This window comes from Zalophus californianus, chromosome 2 (genome assembly GCF_009762305.2).
Source record: "Zalophus californianus isolate mZalCal1 chromosome 2, mZalCal1.pri.v2, whole genome shotgun sequence".
Classification (NCBI taxonomy): domain Eukaryota; kingdom Metazoa; phylum Chordata; class Mammalia; order Carnivora; family Otariidae; genus Zalophus; species Zalophus californianus.
The window spans coordinates 63,689,855-63,711,000 of record NC_045596.1 but is presented as its reverse complement, the minus strand read 5'-3'; the positions used below and the strand labels follow the sequence as shown (position 1 = coordinate 63,711,000).

General features: G+C 36.2%; 1 long non-coding RNA gene across 1 annotated transcript in view; it reads right to left on the bottom strand.

Moving 5' to 3' along the window:
- LOC113925807 overlaps positions 1-21,146 on the bottom strand; it is a 172,330-nt gene that overhangs the window by 53,507 nt on the left and 97,677 nt on the right. The window lies entirely within an intron of this gene.

The following is a 21,146-nucleotide window of genomic DNA, read 5'->3' as shown; positions in this document are numbered from 1 at the left end:
GAAAGAAATTTTTTGAAAAAAAGTTGGGTGGGGAGGATATTCTGATCAAATTCTTCAGCCATCTTCCTTAAAACTCATCCACAATGATCATAATGTCAGTTAACATTTACTGAATGCTTACTTTCTACCAGGCATTCTACAAAGATTATTTCCTGTGAATTCAAAACACACTTCTAATATGGATGCCAAGGTAATTCTATTGATGAGGCTACTGATACATAAACCAGTTTATTAATTCATTTAAGGCAACAAAGCTAATAAATGGCAGAGACAGAATGCAAACCATGTCTGACTCTGGAATTCACATGCTTAATCACTGTAATATAACAGTATTTTTGCAATGTTATTGGACTTCACCCCTTCCATCTCACTTCTACTGCCAGTGATTACCTTTGAGTAATCATACCCCACATGAACTGCTATTACAGCTTATGTAAAATATGGCTTCCCTAATTTTAATCCATTTTATTCTTCATAATGTCCACCCCATATTCTGGTCATTCACTCCCTGTTCAAAACCTCTCAGAGACTTCCACTGCTTTAAACACACACACACACACACACACACACACACACACACACACACACACAAATTAAATTCTCTAATGTCCTCATAACTCCACTTTACCTTTCTACACTTTGCCCTTCCCATTGCTAATTCTGCTTCATATCAGATTCATTTATGTACTTGCATCTTTCCCACTAGATTTCCAGTTACTTAAGGACAGAAGCAATGACTTTTCCTCCTTTCTTCTTTAGTTTCTAGTAAAATTCCAAGCATATGGTGGGCATTGAATTTTGCTGAATCAGCATGTTGTGAGCACAGAGAGCAGCGCGTGTTGACTGGAGCAGGTGGGATGTGAAGGGAAAAAGTGACAGAAGTGGCAAGATAGGCAGACCAGATTGTGGGGGCACCTTGAATACCAGTGTGAGAAGTTTGGATTTTAACCTGAAATGCTTTTTGTGCTGAAATATGTTTTGAAGTATACAGCAAGGTATAAAAACAAAGTTCATTGTATTGCTCCCTCTGCACCAATTCTTTTTTCCTCATACAAACGTGGGCAAGCATTTTGCACAACACCCTACAAAATTATGTGGCTGCATCATTCAGGAGAGGTAGTTCTCAATGTCATTCCATGTCATTATCACAACTTCCCAAATTGGTCTACTCTTCCAGTGTCTGGAAGTGCTTGCTCCTATGGGCATCAGTGCCTCATTTAGGAAGGTACAGCAGATTGCTGTTAGTAGCATAACTGGATATGTTAAAGCATGACATCTCCATCACCTGAAAGTGCATGGGGAAACCAAGCTGAACCAAGCCACGGCTCGTTGGCAGTGGTGGCTGGTTCTGCAGCATTGACTTCAGACTTATTAGCACCTGTCACTTGCAGTCTCCATTGCTAATGAAATTATACCTAGGATATCATAGAGCCACATTAAGAGGTTAGAGTTACCCTCTCTTTTTTAAAATTTTATTTTATTATGTTATGTTAATCACCATACCTTACATCATTAGTTTTTTTTTAATTTTTTATTGTTATGTTAATCACCATATATTACATCATTTGTTTTGGTGTAGTGTTCCATGATTCATTGTTTGCGTATAACAGCCAGTGTTCCATTCAATACGTGCCCTCTTTAATACCCATCACCAGGCTAACCTATCCCCCCACCCCCTCCCCTCTAGAACCTCAGTTTGCTTCTCAGAGTCCATAGTCTCTCATGGTTCTTCTCCCCCTCCGATTTACCCTCTCTTGAGGAAGCAGGATGCCCTGGTATCTACCATCTGAGAGCAGTATCCCTCCTTTCTAATGTCCTGGCTAAGGTCACAATCCTAATATTGGCAGTCACTTCTTTGAGATTCTTTACCCATAAAATGCGAAACAATACCTATCTAAGATATCTGCCAGTTTTTGTTTTGTTTTTTGTTTTGGGAGGGAGGAAGTATCAACAAATATAACAGATACCAAAAAAAAAAAGGTTGAAGTATAAACCAAGATTCAACATAAGGAACTGATTTTTTTTTTTAAATAACCAATCTACAAAAACTATTGGTCAGAGTTTTCTTGACAATTCAAACCACAGTTCCAACATTAAGGTCTTAATACCCCTACCACCCTTTTTAGTTTCTTTCTGCTGGCCAAATCAGTGCAGAGCCTGTGAAAGGATAGTCCAATGCCATCTGGAAACTTCTAAAGTCCTTTAACTTGTTGTTATAACATTTTTTTTTATCTTTTAAAAATGTAGTGAGACAACACTGGATAGCAAATAGGGCTCAGGATTGAGCATAAGCTATTACGAGGATTAGGCATTGGTGTTCAGGAAGTCTCCTAATTTCTCCATGTCTCAGATTTTTATTGGTAAATAAGGCAGGTACTGAATTCATTGCAGGAGTCTCTTCCTGCCAGGAAGTATAATGATTTTGTGATAGCAAATTTCTCAAAAACAGACCTCAAGAAAGAAAAATGATGGATACTTGGTGATAGTCTCATAGTTACACACATGTATTTTGTTTGTTTCATTGTCAGTTCTTAATGAATATGATAAAATCCCTGGTCTCAAGAGGTTTATATCCTAATAAGAAGGAAAAGATAAAAGCGTTTACTATCAAGCAGAATGTGGTAAAGTACTATTAGGGGTTCAAAAGAGGGAGAAAATATAATCAAGTGAAATCAGTGGATAACATGTTACTAAAGTGTTAACATAGGATTTGAAGCTTGAAGAATCAATAGCCTTAATCATAGATGGAGATTAGATGAGGGTCTGAAAATCTCAGGAGCACACAACAGCAAAGGAAAAGCACTTGGTAGTCTATGGATGAGAATAAATGTGAAATCACAGGGTATTCTACGACAAAACTGAGTGGTACAGTTAGGCATACTGAACGTGTGTTCCAGGCTGTGGTAGGTAAGAATTAAGATAGGCTAGGGCAAAGAATAGAGAGCCCTGAATGCCAGACACAACAGCTCAGAAGTAATGAGGATCTATGGTAGAATTTTGAACAAGGGAATGAAATGAAAAGTTTAAAACTATACTTTAAAACTGCTATCAGTTGAAGGTCAAATGGGAGAAATTAATGAGGAGCTCTTACCCAGATGAGAAGGAACAAGACGTAGATCTGGCTGCAGAGATAAGAACTGAAAAGAAATGAAAGGAGGGACATTCTAGAGCTCAAAAGTGTTCAGTTTTACAAATTTCTTATAAATGCTTACCAAGTACTAGGCACTGGGACCAATGTGTGGGATACAAATATGAACAAGATGTCCTCTCTCTAAAAGAATGGAGTGTTGCTTATTGGTTCAAAAGATGGCCTCTGGAAGGTGAAGCCTAGCTACTTAGCTAATAAGCTGTGTGACCCTAGGCAGGTTGCTTCTCTGTGCCTTAGTTTCCTCATTTCTCTGTGCCTTAGTTTCCTCATCTGTAAAATGGGGATAGTTAGTAACATTCCTGATAGCACTATTATGAAGATTAAGTGCATAAATATAAATGACTCAAAACATTGTCATATAAGTAAGAGTTCTACTTCCACATAAAATTACACAAAATGAATTAATTTTAGAAGGGAGAATTTTGGTTAAATGAAGGAAAGAAATTTCAAATATCAAAAAAGAGAAAAGGATCTCCTTTAAAAGTGGTTTTTAAGAATCCAGTTATTAATATTAGCTCAGCTCAAGACTGAATACAAGCAACTAGAGGTTTCATCTAATCCAATAATTTAAAGACGTGTTATCTCTCAGAGGAACAGAACTCTCAAGGCAGAAGGACAAATTATGTATTTTATATTAAATCAATAAGGAGAGTTCATGGTTATAATAATTCAATCTGTTCTGCATTACTTTATCAATGATAGAAATAGAAAATACTATAAGAAGAATACTTTATCTTCAACCATCTAGTTTTCTTAAGCTGTCTTTTCTCACTGAACAAGACCTTTCACAACTGAAGCTTATATATATATACTATTTATTGGATATTTAACATTTCAAGCATTTTTTTCTCTTGCTCCCCTCTCTACCCTATGTGACTGGGCTACCTCTTTGCCAATCCTTGAAAACTTCAAATTTACCCAGAGAACCTAGAATATTGGAGTAATGTGGATTCCCAGTGTTTAAATTGGGCTATTATGATTTTAAACAATAAACTAGCTAAGAGTTTACACTTAATTCTTCCTTTGTGTCTGAAACTACTAATATACTGCTGTGAGCATCATTATCAAAGCCATTCCACTGTGCCAGCATTTATTTTAGCTTTCATTGTCAAAGATTATCCAATTCAACCTGAGCACTCCTTAGTCAACACTCTCTCCTGGAAACCTACAATGCTGAAACATTTCTTAAACAGGATGGCGTTAAATATAATACTCATTTTCTAGGATTTGGAACATTTGTCCTAATTTCACACCTTATGCTGCAGCTCAGTTAGTGCTTGAAAGGCAAAGCATGCAGCCAGAAAGCAAATTCCAACATCACCTCTTGTTTTTCATTACACCTTTTTGAGCCCCTTCGACAAAGGAAGATGTATTGATATACCTGTTTGCTTTACAGTCAAGCACTGTTTGGAGGTCAAAATCAGAGACCTGGAGACAGATGCTTGATTTACATTCAAACCCGTTTTTAAAAAAAATTTATTTGATAGAGAGCAAGAGAGAGAGAGAGCAAGAGAGAGAGCATGAGCAGGGGGAAGGGCAGAGGGAGATGGAGAAGCAGACTCCCTGCTGAGCAGAGAGCCCAACTCTGGCGGCTCAATCCCAGGACCTTGGGATCATGACCTGAGCTGAAGGCAGACACTTAACCGACTGAGCCACCCAGGTGCCCCAAACCCAGTTTTGAACCTTGTTTATTATATTCTTTATAAGCCCTTTTATTGTTTAAAAAATAATCTCCCAAATGGCTTCAGTGATGGAAAGCAGTTTATTTACACAACATGTATTTATTAAACATCTACTATGTGCACATCACTGTTATGGATATAGAATGGGGTGAGAGCATGGGGAAGGGGGAGTTGAGTAGATTATACAAAAATAGTAAATAAGAAGCTTTTTTTGAGGAGTTCAGAATCTAGTTGAAAATACAAACAAGAGTACATGAACTATGCATCCCTAGAAAATTATGGATCACAATTTTTCACATCAGATTCATTTTTATTTTTCAGATACACTGAAATGCTTAAATTTAAAATCATCTTTCATTAAGGATAGAGAGTAATGCTTGATTTCTTTATAAGAAACTGGGTAAAAAGACCATAGAAAGTGATCTGAATGAAGCCACCAGATACAAGCAAAAGAAAGGGATCTGTCCTAGTACAGGCATACCTTGGAGATATTGTAGGTTTGGTGCCAGACCACTGCAATAAGGCAAATAGTGCAATAAAGCAAGTCAAATGAAGTTTCTGGTTTCCCAGTGCATGTGAAATTTATATTTACACTATACTATAGTCTATTAAGTATGAAATAGCAATTTCTAAGAAACTATGTCCATACCTTAATTTAAAAATACTTTATTGCTAAAAAATGCTAACCATGACCTGAGCTTTCAACAAGTCACAATCTTCTTGCTAGTGGAGGATCTTTCCTTGATGTTGATGACTGCTGACTGATTAGGGTGGTGGTTCCCGAAGGGTGGGGTAGCTATAGCAATTTTTTTTTCAATTTTAATTCCAGTGTAGTTAACATACATTATTTTATTAGTTTCAGTGACTCAACAATTCCATATATTACTCAGTGCTCATCAAGATAAGTGTACTGTCAATCCCCTTCACCTATTTCACCACCCACCCACCTCCCCCCAGTGATCATCAGTTCTCTATAGTTAATAGTCTGTTTTTGGTTTGCCTCTTTTTTCCTTTGTTTCTTAATTTCCACATATGAGTGAAATCATCCACTATTTGTCTTTCTCTGACTGGCTTATTTCCTTTAGCATTATACTCTCTAGATCTATCCATGTTGTTGCAAATGGCAAGATTTCATTCTTTTTTTATGGCTGAATAATATTCCAGTGTGTGCATGTGCATGTGTGTGTGTGTGTGTACACACTAGTTCTTCCTCATCTATTCATAAACCAATGGATACCTAGACTGTTTCCATAATTTCGCAATTGTAAATAATGCCAAATAAAATGCCAATAAAATGCCAAAAAATGCCAATAAAACATAGGGGTGCATATATCCCTTCAAATTAGTATTTTTGTCTTTGGGTAAATACCCAATAGTGCAATTACTGGATTGTAGGGTAGTTCTGTTTTTAATTTTTTGAGGAACCCCCCCCATACTGTTTTCCACACTGGCTGCATCAGTTTGCATTCCCACCAATAATGCAAAAAAGATTCCTTTTTCTCCACATCCTTGCCAACCCTTGTTTCTTATATTTTTGATTTAGCCATTCTGGCAGTTGTGAGGTGATATTGTGGTTTTGATTTGCACTTCCCTGATGATGAGTGGTGTTGAACATCTTTTCAACATGTTGAAAAGATCTGTTGGGTCTGTTGGCCATCTGTTTGTCTTCTTTGGAGAAATGTCTGTTCATGTCTTCTGCCCCATTTTTAAATTGGATTATTTGTTTTTTGGTTTTGTGGTTTTTTGTTTTTTTTTTTTGTTGAGTTGTATAAGTTCTTTATATATTTTGGATGCTAACCCTTTATCAGATACATCTTTTGCAAATATCTTCTCCCGTTGAGTAGGTTGTCTTTTAGTTTTGTTGTTTCCTTTGCTGTGCAAAAGCTTTTTATTTTGATGTAGTCCTGATAGTTTCTTTTTGCTTTTGTTTTCCTTGCCTCAGGAGACATATCTAGAAAGATGTTTCTATGGCCAATGTCAGAGAAATTACTGCTTGTGCTCTCTTCTAGGATTTTTACGGTCTCAGGTCTAACATGTAGGCCCTTAATCTGTTTTGAGTTTATTTTTATGTGTGATGTAAGAAAGTGTTTCATTATTTTGCATGTAGTTTTCCAGTTTTCCCAACACCATTTGTTAAAGAGAGCTGTGGCCATTTCTAACAATGAAGTTTGCTGCATTGAATGACTCTTCCTTTCAAGAATGATGTCTCTGGAGCATATGGGGCTTTTGACAGCATTGTGCCCACAGTAGAACTTCCTTCAAAACTGGAGTCAGTTCTCTCAAACCCTGCTAAGTTTATGCAGCATTCTAAATCCTTTGTTGTCACTGCAACAATCTTCACAACATCTTCATGTAGATTCTATCTCACGAAACCATTTTCTTTGCTCATCCATAAGCAGCAACTCACAAAAGTTTTGTCATGAGATTGCAGCAATTCAGTCACATCTTTAGGCTCCACTCTTAATTCTAGTTCTCTTGCTATTTATTTTTTAAGATTTATTTATTTATTCATTTATTTAGAAAGAGAGAGAGAACAAGTGGGGGTAGGAGCAGAGGGAGAGAATCTTCAAGCAGACTCCCTGCTGAGCTGCTGAGTGTGGAGCCCTATGCGGGGCTTGATCTCACCACCCATAAGATCACAACATGAACTGAAACCAAGAAGCGGATGCTTAACTGACTGAGCCACTCAGGCACCCCTCTTTTGCTGTTTCTACCACATGAGGGTTGGAATCAACTTCTTCCAGACTCCTGTTAATGTTCATATTTTGACCTCTTCCCATGAATCAGAAATGTTCTTAATGGCATCTAGAATGGTGAATCCTTTCCAGAAGGTTTTCAATTTACTTTGCCCAGATTCAACAGAGAAATCACTGTCTTTGGCAGCTACAACCTTATGAAATGTATTTCTTAAATAATAATAATCTTGAAAGTTGAAATTATTCTTTGACCCATGGTCTGCAGAATGAATGTTACGTTAGCGGCCTGAAAACAACATTAATCTCATTGTGCATCTCCATCAGGGCTCTTGGATGACCAAGTGCATTGTCAATGAGCAGTGACATTTTGAAAGGAATCTTTTTGTCTGAGCAGTAGGTATCAACAGTGGGCTTAAAATATTCAGTAAACCATGTTGTAAACAGACATGCTGTCCAGGCTTTGTCATTCCATTTACAAAGGCAGAGTAGATTTAGAATAATTCTTAAGGGCCCTAGGATTTTCAGAATGGGACACAACATTGTCTTCAACTTAAAGTCACCAGCTGCATTAGCCCCTAACAAGAGTTGTCCTGTCCTTTGAAGCTTTTTTTTTTTAATGAATAACATATTTTTTGTGTGTGAGCAAAAAATAAATGTTTATTGTTGTAAGCACTGATGTTTTGTGATTGTTAGGCAGCATTACTATGGCAATAGATAAATGAAAAAATACATCCTTGCATAACAGATAGATGCAGATATAATAGTAAAATCAGTATAAGGCAAGTAGCAAAATAGTAAATTGGAATGAATTTCTTTATCGGTTGCCACAGGATATGGAGCCTATTCTTAATATTATATATATATATAATTTAATTTTTTTAATTTAAATTCAATTAGCCAAGGTATAGTACATCATTGTTTTTTCACATAATGTTCAGTGATTCATCAGTTCAGTATAACACCCAGTGAAGCTTTGAAACCAGGCATTGACTTCTCCCTCCTGGCCATAAAAGTCCTAGATGTCATCTTTTTCCAATACAAGGCTGTTTTTCCCTACATTGAAAATCTGCTTAATGTAGCCACCTTCATTAATTAGCTTAGCTAGACCTTGTGGATCACTTGCTGCAGCTTCTACGTCAGCACTTGCTGCTTCACCTTGCACTTTTCATACTGTGGAGCTGGCTTCTTTCCTTAAACCTCATGAACCAGTGTCTGCTAGCCTCAAACTTTTTTGTAGCTTCCTCACCTCTCTGAGCCTTCCTAGAATTGAAGAGAGTTAGGGCCTTGCTCTGGATTAGGCTTTGTGTTAAGGGAATGTTGTAGCTGGCTTGATCTTCTATACGGACCACTAAAACTTTCTCCACATCAGCAATATGGCTGTTTTGTTTCTTACCATTCATGCATTCACTGGAGTAGCACTTTGAACTTCTGAGAACTTTTCCTGTGCATTTACAACTTAGCTGTTTGGCATAAGGGACCTAGGTTTCAGCCTGTCTCATCTGTGGGTGTGCCTTCTTCACTAAGCTTAATCATTTCTAGTTTTTTTATTTAAAGTGAGGGATGTGCAACTCTTCTTTCCACTCAGGACTTAGAAGGCAGGGTTATTACATGGTCTAATGTCAATATTGTTGTGTCTCAGGGAATAGCGATATCCCAGGAGAGGGAGAGAGACTGGGGAATAGCAGGTCAGTGGAGCAGTCAGAACACACACATTTATCGATTAAGTTGACTGTCTTACGTTGGCGTATTCATGGTGCCCCAACACAATTACAGTAGTAACATCAAAGATAACTAATTACTGATCACCATAACAAATACAATAATAATGGAAAAATTGGAAGTATTGCAAGAATTATCAAAATGTGACACAGAGACATGAAGTAAGCAAACACTGCTGGAAAAATGGTACCAATAGATTTGCTGGACAAAGGATTGCCACAAGCCTTCAACTTAAAAAAAAAAAAAAATGCAATATCTGCAAAGCCCAATAAAATGGTGTTTGCCTATAAATATCAGAAATTTCAAAGATTAAATGAAATTTATTTTAATAAACAGTGGTTATGTTACTTGCTAGTTTGCATTTAGACATGTTTGTAAACATTCTCTTTTTCAAATTGCCAAAATTCAATTTGGTGTGTAGTGTCTCTACCTTTATTTAGCAATATGTATGTAAGCTTCAATCCTTCCTTCATCACCAACTTAGGAAAATCAGCATCTGCCCTCCACAAACATTGATCAATTGTTTGAGTCAAGTTTTCACAACTAAATTCCTCTTTATATCTCTGTTCCCCAAGTGTAGGATGAGACCAAAGGGAAAGAAACTACATAGTAATGAGTCCAAAGAGCATATGGGTCACAGGCTAAATCCAGAGTGACTTGCACATGAGCAGTTTTTGAAATCTACAGATGTGGAGCCCATATCTGGAATTTCTACATTAAAAAGGGGAGTTTGGAAAAAATAAAAATATACCAGTTTATTCAATTTCTCACTTGGACTTTACCTTATTCCCATTAGATTGAGTGTAATTTATTTTACATACTTTTTGGGTGGACCGGAAACTAGTGGTCTGACCCTGTCAGCATAATTAGGGTAGTGGATAAAAGCATGGGCTGGAGCCAGGTTTCCCAGGTTTGGACCCTGGTTCTGTCACCCACCAGTCATATAAGCTTGCACAATTTTTGTCACCTCTCTGTGTCTTAGTTCCTTCTCTATATCAGGGAGCTAATGATACCAAACTTATGAGGCTACTGTGAGGATTAACTGCATTGATATACGTAAAGGATTTAGAATACTGCATGTCACATTCTAAGCATCTCTAAGGTTTTGCTATTACAAAATTATTGTTCCTTAAAATAATATCAGAAACCCCTACTGCATCTTTCTACTCCCATAAGCACTTCAGCAGAAAAATAAAAATAAAAGCACCACAGGAGAAAAGAGTAGAGTGTCTCCTTCTGTTTTTTAAGCACTAAAATAACTGTTTTTTTAGTATCTAATTTCTAAGACCTAACCAGTATCAATATTTCTCTTTACTATGATTCAAATGAGGTCTACTTCAGTGGTCTCAACTTCACAAGATGTCAACATAGGAAATAGAAGGCTCGGTAATAAGGAAACTTCCACTCTTATTTAAGTAACAGTTGATATTAAGTATCAATATTTTAAGTTGTCTATAAAATTATGCTTCCTTTTTTTCCTTTCTTTCATCAATATGGCCAACAAATATAATTTCTTTTGTCTATTTATAAATAACTAGAGAAATTTAACACTCTTCCTCTAAAATCTAAACATAAAATCTTATTAATAAAAAACAACAGGTTAATCCTGGCTTTGGAATCAGAGAAATCATATTAAAATGCATACTCTGTGATTCATTCAAAACCTGAATATAGCAATATAAATCCTATAAAGCCACATGGATTTTAGATCAAGGCAAAAAAGGTAAATCAAACCTGAAATGAACGGATTAGCAGAAACAGGAGTGCTACTGTAATGTTCCTTTGTATTGAGTAATAGAGAAGCAGATTTTATCAAATCTTGCTTTCTAATTCCCATCTGGAAAAGCCTTGCTCTGGAAATGAACAGGTTTGAAGAAATGCCTTTGACATCTGTAAAGTTAAAAAGCATCAATAATTGGAATGGGCTTAATCCCCCATTCAACAGCAGGTACTTTATGTACAATCATAAGAAGTGATGAAAGTCAGACACAGATGTACAAATTGTTAGATTTAATCAGATTGGTCCTCTACCCCTAGTTTAGTCTTCTTGCGTTAGCTTCCATTTAACGGGCTGATGGTTGGATATGTAAAGAAGAAATCCAGGTCAAAAGTCAGGTTTGAGGTGTCAGATGATAACTCATTTTAACTCCATAAACCACCAAATACAGAAAGTTTTCACTGATACTCTTGTGTGTATCATTGTGCATATTAGTCTATGTTAAACTGAGTCTGTGAAATGGACCTAGTATTTGCCCCTTTGAGGTTCTGAAATAAGAGAAAGAAACTGTGTGTCAAAGAGGAATAATGGTGGTAGAGGGGCCAAACTAAACAAAGGTAGGAGACAAGGGATTTAGTGGTTTAAAACACTGGCTATTTATGATGCCTAAAATGTTCTTTGGAGCAGCATGCACATTTAGTTGCTCTGAAACCCATTCTGTGTTCACAGATCCAGCTGCTAAGGGCTCATTTCTTTTCCCAAATGGTTGTATGAAGATAGAGGAAGGAAGATGAAATTTGTAATTACATAATCAAAAGCAGTATTGGTTTTACTAGAAATTTGTTATAAAAGTTATGCATATCTACAAACTTATCCCCAGTATTTTGGGGGGTGTTTTTACTCTAATTATTTAATTATTCTGTTCTATTATAATTAAAAAAAACTTGTAAATAGGCTGGAAAATATCTCACCAGTAACACTAAGCATATTATTGTCTACCACAGGATTCTTTGTATAGTGCTGCACATGCTCTTGAAAATAAATTAAACATTGGGTAACTGATTATGTTAGAACTAATACTACTAGAAATGGTACTATTTTCTTTTGTTTCTTCATTTATATACTAATTTTTTAAGCTAAGGACCATGAATGGTTTTTAATCTCTAAACTACCATGTATGCATATTAGTTGTCAGTATTATTATATTTCCATACCTTACAATTAAGGGTATCATAATTAAATAAAGATTTTTATTTAGAGAAAGTAAAAATAATCCTGTTCAGTTTTGTCTCATGTTCATGCAAATAAGATAATTTTTTCCTTAATCTCCCATCTTCATTAAGATTAGTTTTAATATAAAAAAAATCTACAAACTCCATATGCAGCAACCTCTCTCCCTCTTCTGACCTCAATCCGCACAATCACAAGACACACAAAACTTTAAAATTGAATTATTTCTTACCATATGGGATCTGAGAATAAGATCAAACCCAACCTAGACAAATGCCATGCAAGTTGACAACTGTTCCTGGAGTCCTGGGCAATGCCTGGGAGAGTGCCTGCCAGGGCCTACTGTTTTCAAACGAGTTTCATTTCTCTAGCAATTTAAATCTGCCAAGAGGAAACCGAGACAATCAAGCATCGTGCCAAAAAGCCCCAAGCTTAAGCTAGAGATGTATCCTCTCTTTAGCCTGCTGATGAGAGAGGGAGCAGAGGGAGAGGCAAGGATACAGATTCATAACGAGGCTCAAGTATGCATTTGGAACGCCACAACAGGACAATTCCTGGTCCTAATTACGTTACTTTGTTGAGCTCCATATCCAGAATAGAGAATACTTTCTTCCTTCCCTTTATGAACTCTCACTGTATCTGGGGTTGAATATTGTCTGGAACATGTCATCTTCCTGTCTCCCCATCCTGGCCCTCCCAGAACTGTGTCACCAGAGAGGCATCCTTTCAGAGAGGCCCCTCCCCACTGGTTCAATTTCAGAACAATGTTCTGGTGCCTAAAGGAAAGTTTCCCAAGGAAGACTCAACACTGCCCCTGCTCCCAATTTTCTGGCTTTTTCCTTCTTTATATCATCTCAGATTCACAGAAAGGAGGTTAACAAGAAAGTCACACTATCATATGGACTCCAGTTTGTGAGTAGAGGAGAGAAAATTGGGGGACTAGTGGTAGTTTCCTACACCAGAGAGCCATATGCACTAAGAAAAGATGGGAACCTGCTCTGCCAACCTGGCGCCAGCCTTCCTAGCACCTCATGTTTGAGAAATGAGACCCACTGTTTCTTAGCACAGGTCCAGGTGGTAGAAATCCATAGTTGATCCAAGCAGACACCTTCAATCATGATACCAAAATGATAGTAGATTGAGGAAATGGTGGTTGTTGTAAATATACAAATAAGCTAAAATATGTGATATTTGAAGGTACAGTACTTCCAGAATCACAAGTTTAAGATCTTTCCTGTTTTTTACAGTAGCTGAAAGATGAACTTCTGAATCAGGTGCTTCTGGATTCAAATCCCCAGCTCCCCACCAACTAGCTGTGTGACCTTAGGCAGTTTGTTCATAAACTGTCTGAATTTTGGCTTCCTCATTTTTAAAAGGAGCATAATAAACTTACTTCACAGGATAACTGTGAGGATAAAATTTAAAATAATTGATGTAAAGCACACAGAATTGTTGCCAAGTTATCACTGATACATGGTAAGCACTCAGTAAATGATAGCTATTAGTAGTTTTCAATTGGGGACTTAAAAATATATTAAATGATCTTACTTATTTTGGTCTTAAGATAATCACTAGGAACATTTTGCTTCTGAAAGTCTTTCAAGAGATTTTCTCTCAATCATCTTCAATTAATCCTGGAAAATCCATTACTTACTACATGACATCAGAATAAAGAAGAGCTTTAAAATCACAACCGAGCGTGATTTTGAAATGAACACTGTGTTGGGGGCAAACTGAGATGACCTTTATGGAGGACTATTTGGCAATACCTGTGAAGCAATCAGAACTCCCATTTCTAGTCTTGATCACGATATGACTCTAAGGATGAATGTTGTAATTTGTTAGGAATTGGAAACCACTGTATGCCCATCCACAGAAGACTGCTTAAATATGTTATGTTATATCCAGTGAGACATTAGGTAGCCACTAAAAGTCGTAGAAAACTACTGAATGACATAAGGGAATAACCATATAACAAATGAAAAAGCACACTGAAAAACAACACTGCAGTATCCCATTAAAAATACATATTTCCTAGAGAGAAAATATTGAAAGGATATACACCAAAATATTAACATCTTTATTTTTTAAAGATTTAATTATTTATTTGAGAGAGAGAGAGTGAGAGAGCACAAGCGGGCTGGAGGGGCAGGGGGAGAGGGAGAAGCAGACTCTCCACTGAGCAGGGAGCTTGACGTGGGCTCGATCCCAGGACCCCGCATGACCTGAGCTGAAGGCAGATGCTTAACCGACAGAGCCTCCCAGGCACCCCCAAAATATTAACATCTTCATACCAGCACAGTGGGATTATGGCTGATTTGATGTTGGTGTTTTTATTTAGCTTTTTTGAGATTGTTACTTTTTGCAAAACATGTATTGGTTAGTAATTTAAAAATAATATAAATGAATTTCCTTGAATTTTAAATTTTTTTCTATTTCATTGACAGTTTGGAAATGTAAATAATGATATCCATAAGTCTACAAATACCCACACATATTTATTCAGTTTTTCCCCAAATACCAATATATTGATTTACATTATGCTTACAAAAGGGGCATACTTTCAGTGATAAATGAAAAACCCCTACTAATTTCTCATAGAAAAACCATGTATTTCTTCAAATATTCATTTAAAATCCAATTTTAAGCCCTATTTAAGAATCAGTTTCAGAATATCTTTTCATGCCGCTTCTTTGTAAAGTCTTCAAATGCTGCTGAACTTGCATAATAATTTTTCCCTTACAACATATTAATTATTGTTCTGGCACCTCTGGCCTACTCATGAAATCAATGAAGTGTGAAATGCCTCTGTGCAGAGTAATATTTCATATTTGGTACTTTACGTATTAATTACTTTTCTGTTTTTGCTAATCTAGTCAGGAGAAAAAATAACCTACCTCATTTTGTAATGAACTGTCAATGAGAAAAACAGGAAAACAGCCAACAAGTCACATTTGCTGACCTTTTAAAACCTGCTAAGAGAAGAGAGACTTCTACACTAGTACCCTTTTTATTGTCATACAATCTTCTTATGTAAGTTCTGATGCTTAATCAGCGAGGGTCCTTATAGCAGTGACTGGCTTTCTTATGCTTAAAAAACAGATGTGAAGTCCAAGAAGCAAGTAATCTAAATCATACCTCATGGTTTTGAGCCTGAAATAAAAAATAAAGTCCAAAATACAATCCAAGTCAAAGTCAACAGGAGGTACACAGAGTGCATTGACAAATTTAACGATTTGCCAAATTGTAATCTGCAAAGAGAAACTATATGGGAAGATGCTCATATATTAAAATTCTATTTAGTTGCCACTTCAGCTGCTCAACAGTTAAAATATAAATCAGTTTGACAGTCTGAAAGCAGGTTTAATCCTGAATTCTAGGAATGTATGCACTTTCTCTCTCTCTCTCTCTCTCTCCCCCTAATGCCAGTCATTCAGCCTGAACAAGAAAATTCAGGTGTGACATTTCTTGATTCAAGAGCTGTGTTAAGCAGTTATAAAGCTGCTGTAATTTACAGGAAAGAATAAAGCTAACCTAAGAGACCTCAGCCCCAATTTGCTAAAACTTATTACACCTCATTGGCCACTGAATAGCCAAAAGAAGAAAAAAGAAAAAAAATTATCTGAATAGGTAACTTTACTAGCATTAGCCTAATGAGAAATGATTGGCTTAAAATTGCTCTGGCTACATGGATAGGTTCAGTTTAACACTATTTACGATGTTATGGTTTCCTATTTCCTGAGTTATATAAAAGCCAAAGCAGTTACTGAAACAATACTAATGAGTCGATAGATATTTTCAGATGTGTGTTTGACTCCTGAGTCTAGTTAAATGTCTCAATATGATGTATGTAGTTCTCTACTGAATATCCCAGCTGTTGAACTAATATTTTAAGAAAATTATCTTAAGCTATAGTGACTTTGATACTATAGATATACCAATTGTGTTGATTTTATTCACACATCACTTCATAAAGTACAATGAATATGCTAAATAAATGAATGTGTGATCATTAATAACTAGCTTCTTGTTAATGACGCCCCAAAGCTCTGTGAAGGAGAATGCACTACCTGGGTTTTGCACCATACCATCTTCAATCCATGTTTTAAATGAGATTCTTCTGCTGCAAAATGTATTTTGCCAAAATGATTTGGGTAATGCTAAAGGCACAGGATAAACTCATGGCCAAAATGTTACTAAGTAAAAGAAAAGTAACAAGTGACTGGTTTGCTCTAAATTAGCATTCTTGGCTCAAAATAATTCTAACATTCTCAGAAATTAACCCATAACGGTAAGTTTGGTTAGGTGACTTATTTCCTCACAATTTTCTAAAAGTTGCATTATGAATTAACAGGTATGTAACATATAATCTTTGTAGTACAGAACCTCCACAGACACTGATATTTCAACCCTGAAAGACAAAGTTCTAAGGAGTGATTTGGATGATTCATAATATTTTTATACATGTACTAATCTGTTGCAATATTACATGACTTTTGGGATTCTCAGATCTGATAATTTTCTAAAATATAGATCAGATACCAAAAACCATATCCATGGCTAAAGAGGAAGGAAACATTTAAAGGTATTAAATATAGACAAATGCATAGCATATGTGTACATTAGAACATCTATAAAAACTTCCCTTAAGAAACATATAAAACAAAGCAAATCTCCCTTTACCTTAACACCAACCCCATCTTCATCACTCAAGAGGTTGATGTGTGTTTGCCTTCTATTTTAGGTTGCTTGCCCGTTTTATAACTCATATGTTGGTAAAGCTAATTCAGTTATGGGGGAAAATCATGTGTGTATATTAGGATGATTTTAAATAAGCTAAAAAGCAAATCATTTCTTGCCTTTTTTGGGGGGCTTGTAGAGTAAAATTGAGTTGATCTGAGAATCATTAAAGAAAATGAGCAACATATGTTCTGCTTAGAACACAGACAGTACAATTTCAGAGTAAAATCAGAAGACTGTTGAATAGAAGGAGGCCAAAGGTTAATGTTGGAAAGCAGAAATCACTTCTCATAAATCGTTGGCTTATAAAAATAAAAGGCTTACCCTTTTCTTTTGTTCAAGGTGTAATTGTCCATCCCTGCTACTACCAATGGCAGTTAGATAATACATTGTTGGAAGAAAAAAAAAAAGAATATTTGAATGCCCAAGGATGTATACAGTATCATTCTACCAAAGCTTCCAACACTGAAGTGTTTGTATTATTAAAATCCTCTAAAATTTACTAGAGTGACTAATTTGCTATAGTCACTGGACAGAAATCATGTAGCATGATTTACACTACTACAAAATCTTTACTAACTTGGGCACCATAAATTTGATCATTTAATAATTTAGTGCTAAATCTCTTCTTTTAATGAAAGGAGAGTGATCATGATTATTATTAATGCTATTTTTAGTTAGTTTTAAATTATGCCATTATGATAAAACATTGTACGTAATTTAATATTTCAACTCAAAATTAATTTCCAAAGTCTTTAATTCTACTCAGTCTGCATAATTACCAGGTATTGTAATACTCTTGCAACTGAATCTCTGAAGTGCATTTAACAATAGAGAATGTTAAGTGGATATCTTATTTAGGTAGTACAGCTTAGCGTTGGTCTTGGTTTTTGAGAATTCAAACAGAGAGCATTCTATTTAGGAAATTAAAAATCTCTTTCATTCTTGAAGAAAAGATAAACAATAGACAAAGCCATTTATATCACATTCTGATACAAGCATTGCATGATTTTAAATGCTGTGTTATAAATTTCCTATGTTTTTTTTGAAAAATAACAGCTAACATGTCATCTCAGAATGCTCTCTTGTGCCATCATCTTCCAATTTACAGCATCCAACGAATGGAAAAGTGAATTTTGACATTTTGTGGAAAGTACTTACTTCACATGCTGACAGGTGTTACTGTAATAGCAACTTGCAACTTAAGACCACCATCTACTGGCTCTGCCCAATGCTGCAAAAGCTATCAGTGTAATCTCCAACTGATTTTAAATGCACCCTACCAAAAAGTCTACAAACTGCCTTTTAAAGAATTTACTAAACTGGTAACTTACCTCCTAACCAACACTGTAATATTCAGTTTGCACATTCTTAAAGGCATTCACCATTCTTCAAGAAAATGCAATAATTAGAATCTGTTGTTAGATGTTGCTACCTATGATGATTAACTGCAGATTTTTTTTCATGTAATAAACCTGACACTCTTGAATCAGACTTGATTGATAGGCAGGGATATCAAATTTATGCCCTGCCACAGAAGATACTCTGTGACAGTCAGGATTCTATTTAGGAACTAAATAGGACACTTTGTTAATGAGGCTTCTTTACACTAATTCATATTGCCTTTAATTCCTTAAGAACCATGGTGGGATACTACTGTCAGAAAGGGGACATAATTGTAATCTAGGGTCACAACCTTCTCTGGAGCCTTTTAAATTACTCTGATTAGTCATTTCTAGAACTACATAAATTTGAGTTACATTTCCTAAGAGTTTCTACCTTAGCTCTGCTTCCTCTCAACTGAACTCTTTTGTTTTAAATTTAGAGATAAAGCATTACATTTATGAAAGCATTGTTCCTTTCATGTACTATTTCACCTCTCCTGGAAAAGTGTAGTTCCTTGCTTTCCAAGTTCTTCAAATCACTTCATTCATTCATTCATTCATTCAATAAATATTTATTAGGGCCCTGGACTCTGTGGCAGTTAATGGGGATATATATATATATATAGTGTTAAAAAGAAAACCATAGGCCTAAAATGTTTCACTTAGGTTAAGATCCCAAGTCAGTAAGCCAAGGTTTAATACCTACCTTAACTCAGTTTCAACACCACAGAAAGGGAGTCTTAACCAATCAGTTAGGGAATTTTCTGGTCAGCACCAATAAGGTAATCTGTCATGAGCCCTCTTTATCCCCCAAAGGAAGATGAGGTAATCCATCTACTAAAACCCAAATGAAGGAGATTGCATCTGAAATAATCCTTTTTTTTCTGTTTATAACTTCCTTGTCCTGCCTTTATAAACCTTTCCCTTTCTGTAGCCCTTTGGAGTTCCCTTCTGCTTGCTAGATGGGATTCATGAATTGTTTGATGAAACCAATTAGATCTTCAGATTTACTCCGTTGAATTTTTTTTAACAATAGGTAAGTAATTACCCCAAAGATACAAATGCAGTGATCCAAAGGGGCACCTGTACTCCAATGTTCATAGCAGCAATGTCCACAATAACCAAACTGTGGAAAGAGCTGAGATGCCCATCAACAGATGAATGGATAAAGAAGATGTGGTATATATATATATATATATATATATATATATATATACACAATGGAATATTATGCAGCCATCAGAAAGGATGAATACTTACCATTTACATCGATGTAGAATTGGAGGGGATTATGTTGAGTGAAATAAGTCAATCAGAGAAAGAATTATCATATGGTTTCACTCATATGTGGAATATAAGAAACAGGGCAGAGGACCACAGGGGAAGGGAGGGAAAACTGAATGGGAAGTCATCAGAGAGGAAGAAAAACCATGAAAGACTCTTAACTCTAGGAAACAAACTGAGGATTGCTGGAGGGGAGGTGGGTGGGGGAGGGGATAATTGGGTGATGGGCATTAAGGAGGGCAAGTGATGTGATGAGCCCTGGGTGTTATATGAAATTGATAAATTATTGAATACTACATCTGAAACTAATGATGTACTATAAGTTGGCTTATTAAATTTAAATTAAAAAAAAAACAGTATGTAAGGGCACCTGGGTGGCTCAGTCATTAAGCATCTGCCTCCAGCTCAGGTCATGATCCCAGGGTCCCGGGATCGAGCCCCTCATCGGGCTCCCTGCTCAGTGGGGAGTCTGCTTCTCCCGCTCCCCCTCCTTGTATTCCCTCCCCCTTGCTGTCTCTCTGTCAAATAAATAATAAAATCTTAAAAAAAAACAACATGTAAGTAAAAAGCATAATTCCAATTAACATAACTGAGGTTTATATATATATTTATTTCTATGCTCACTGGTTTCCTCAAAGGCATGAAATATATCACTGCAAATGATTTTTAAGTACTGATATTAAAAATTACTTTTAGGAATGTGCAAAATTATGTTTCCCCCCTTCCCCAACCTCTACCATGTGAAAGACATGCATAGCTAGTGAGGACACTTTCAACAGAGACAGATGAAGTGACTATCTACTTCTAAGTTCTCTGCTCATCTCTCTATACGCTGTGAAGTCTCCATGCACCCATGGTGATTTTCTTTTGTTGTGCATGTGATTTGTTCCATCATTTTCCAAGTTACCTAGACTTGAAATCTTGCCTCAGTTTTTCCAATTAAAATAAACGCAATGAGACAGAAACTCCCTCATCTTCCCAGCAAGAAATCTACCAGTTTACCTGAACTTCTAACTGTAATTTCTGCCCTCCTGCCTTCCTGCCTGTTTTAATGGAAGACAGGCTCCTCCTAACAAATCAGGTTTTCACTGCACCCTACACACATCAGCTTCTGGATCCTGAAAAAATTTTCTCCTGCAAAGAGGATTCTCTTTATACTGCATTATCAATTTTCCCCTCTCCATTGATCATTCTTGTTAACAAAGAACTTTTAGTTTTGTGCATTAAAAAAATTTCTATAACATTTTGCTCTCTACTACCCCATTATATTATCCCCATTCAGAGCAAAATTTCTTGAAAAAGTTGTCTATAGTCTCTGCCTCTATTACATCACTCCTATTTTCTCCTCATCCCATTTCAACAGGTTTTCTGACCCTCCATCCACTAAGACTGCACACTAACATCAGCAATGATTTGCCTGTTTCCACATCCCACAGTAATATTTCTGTTCTCATCTGTATAGACTTAGCATTGGCCCATTCTGTCCTCCTAGAAAGCCTCTCTGGTTTTGGCTTAAAGATACTCCACTGCTAGCTTTTCTTCTGT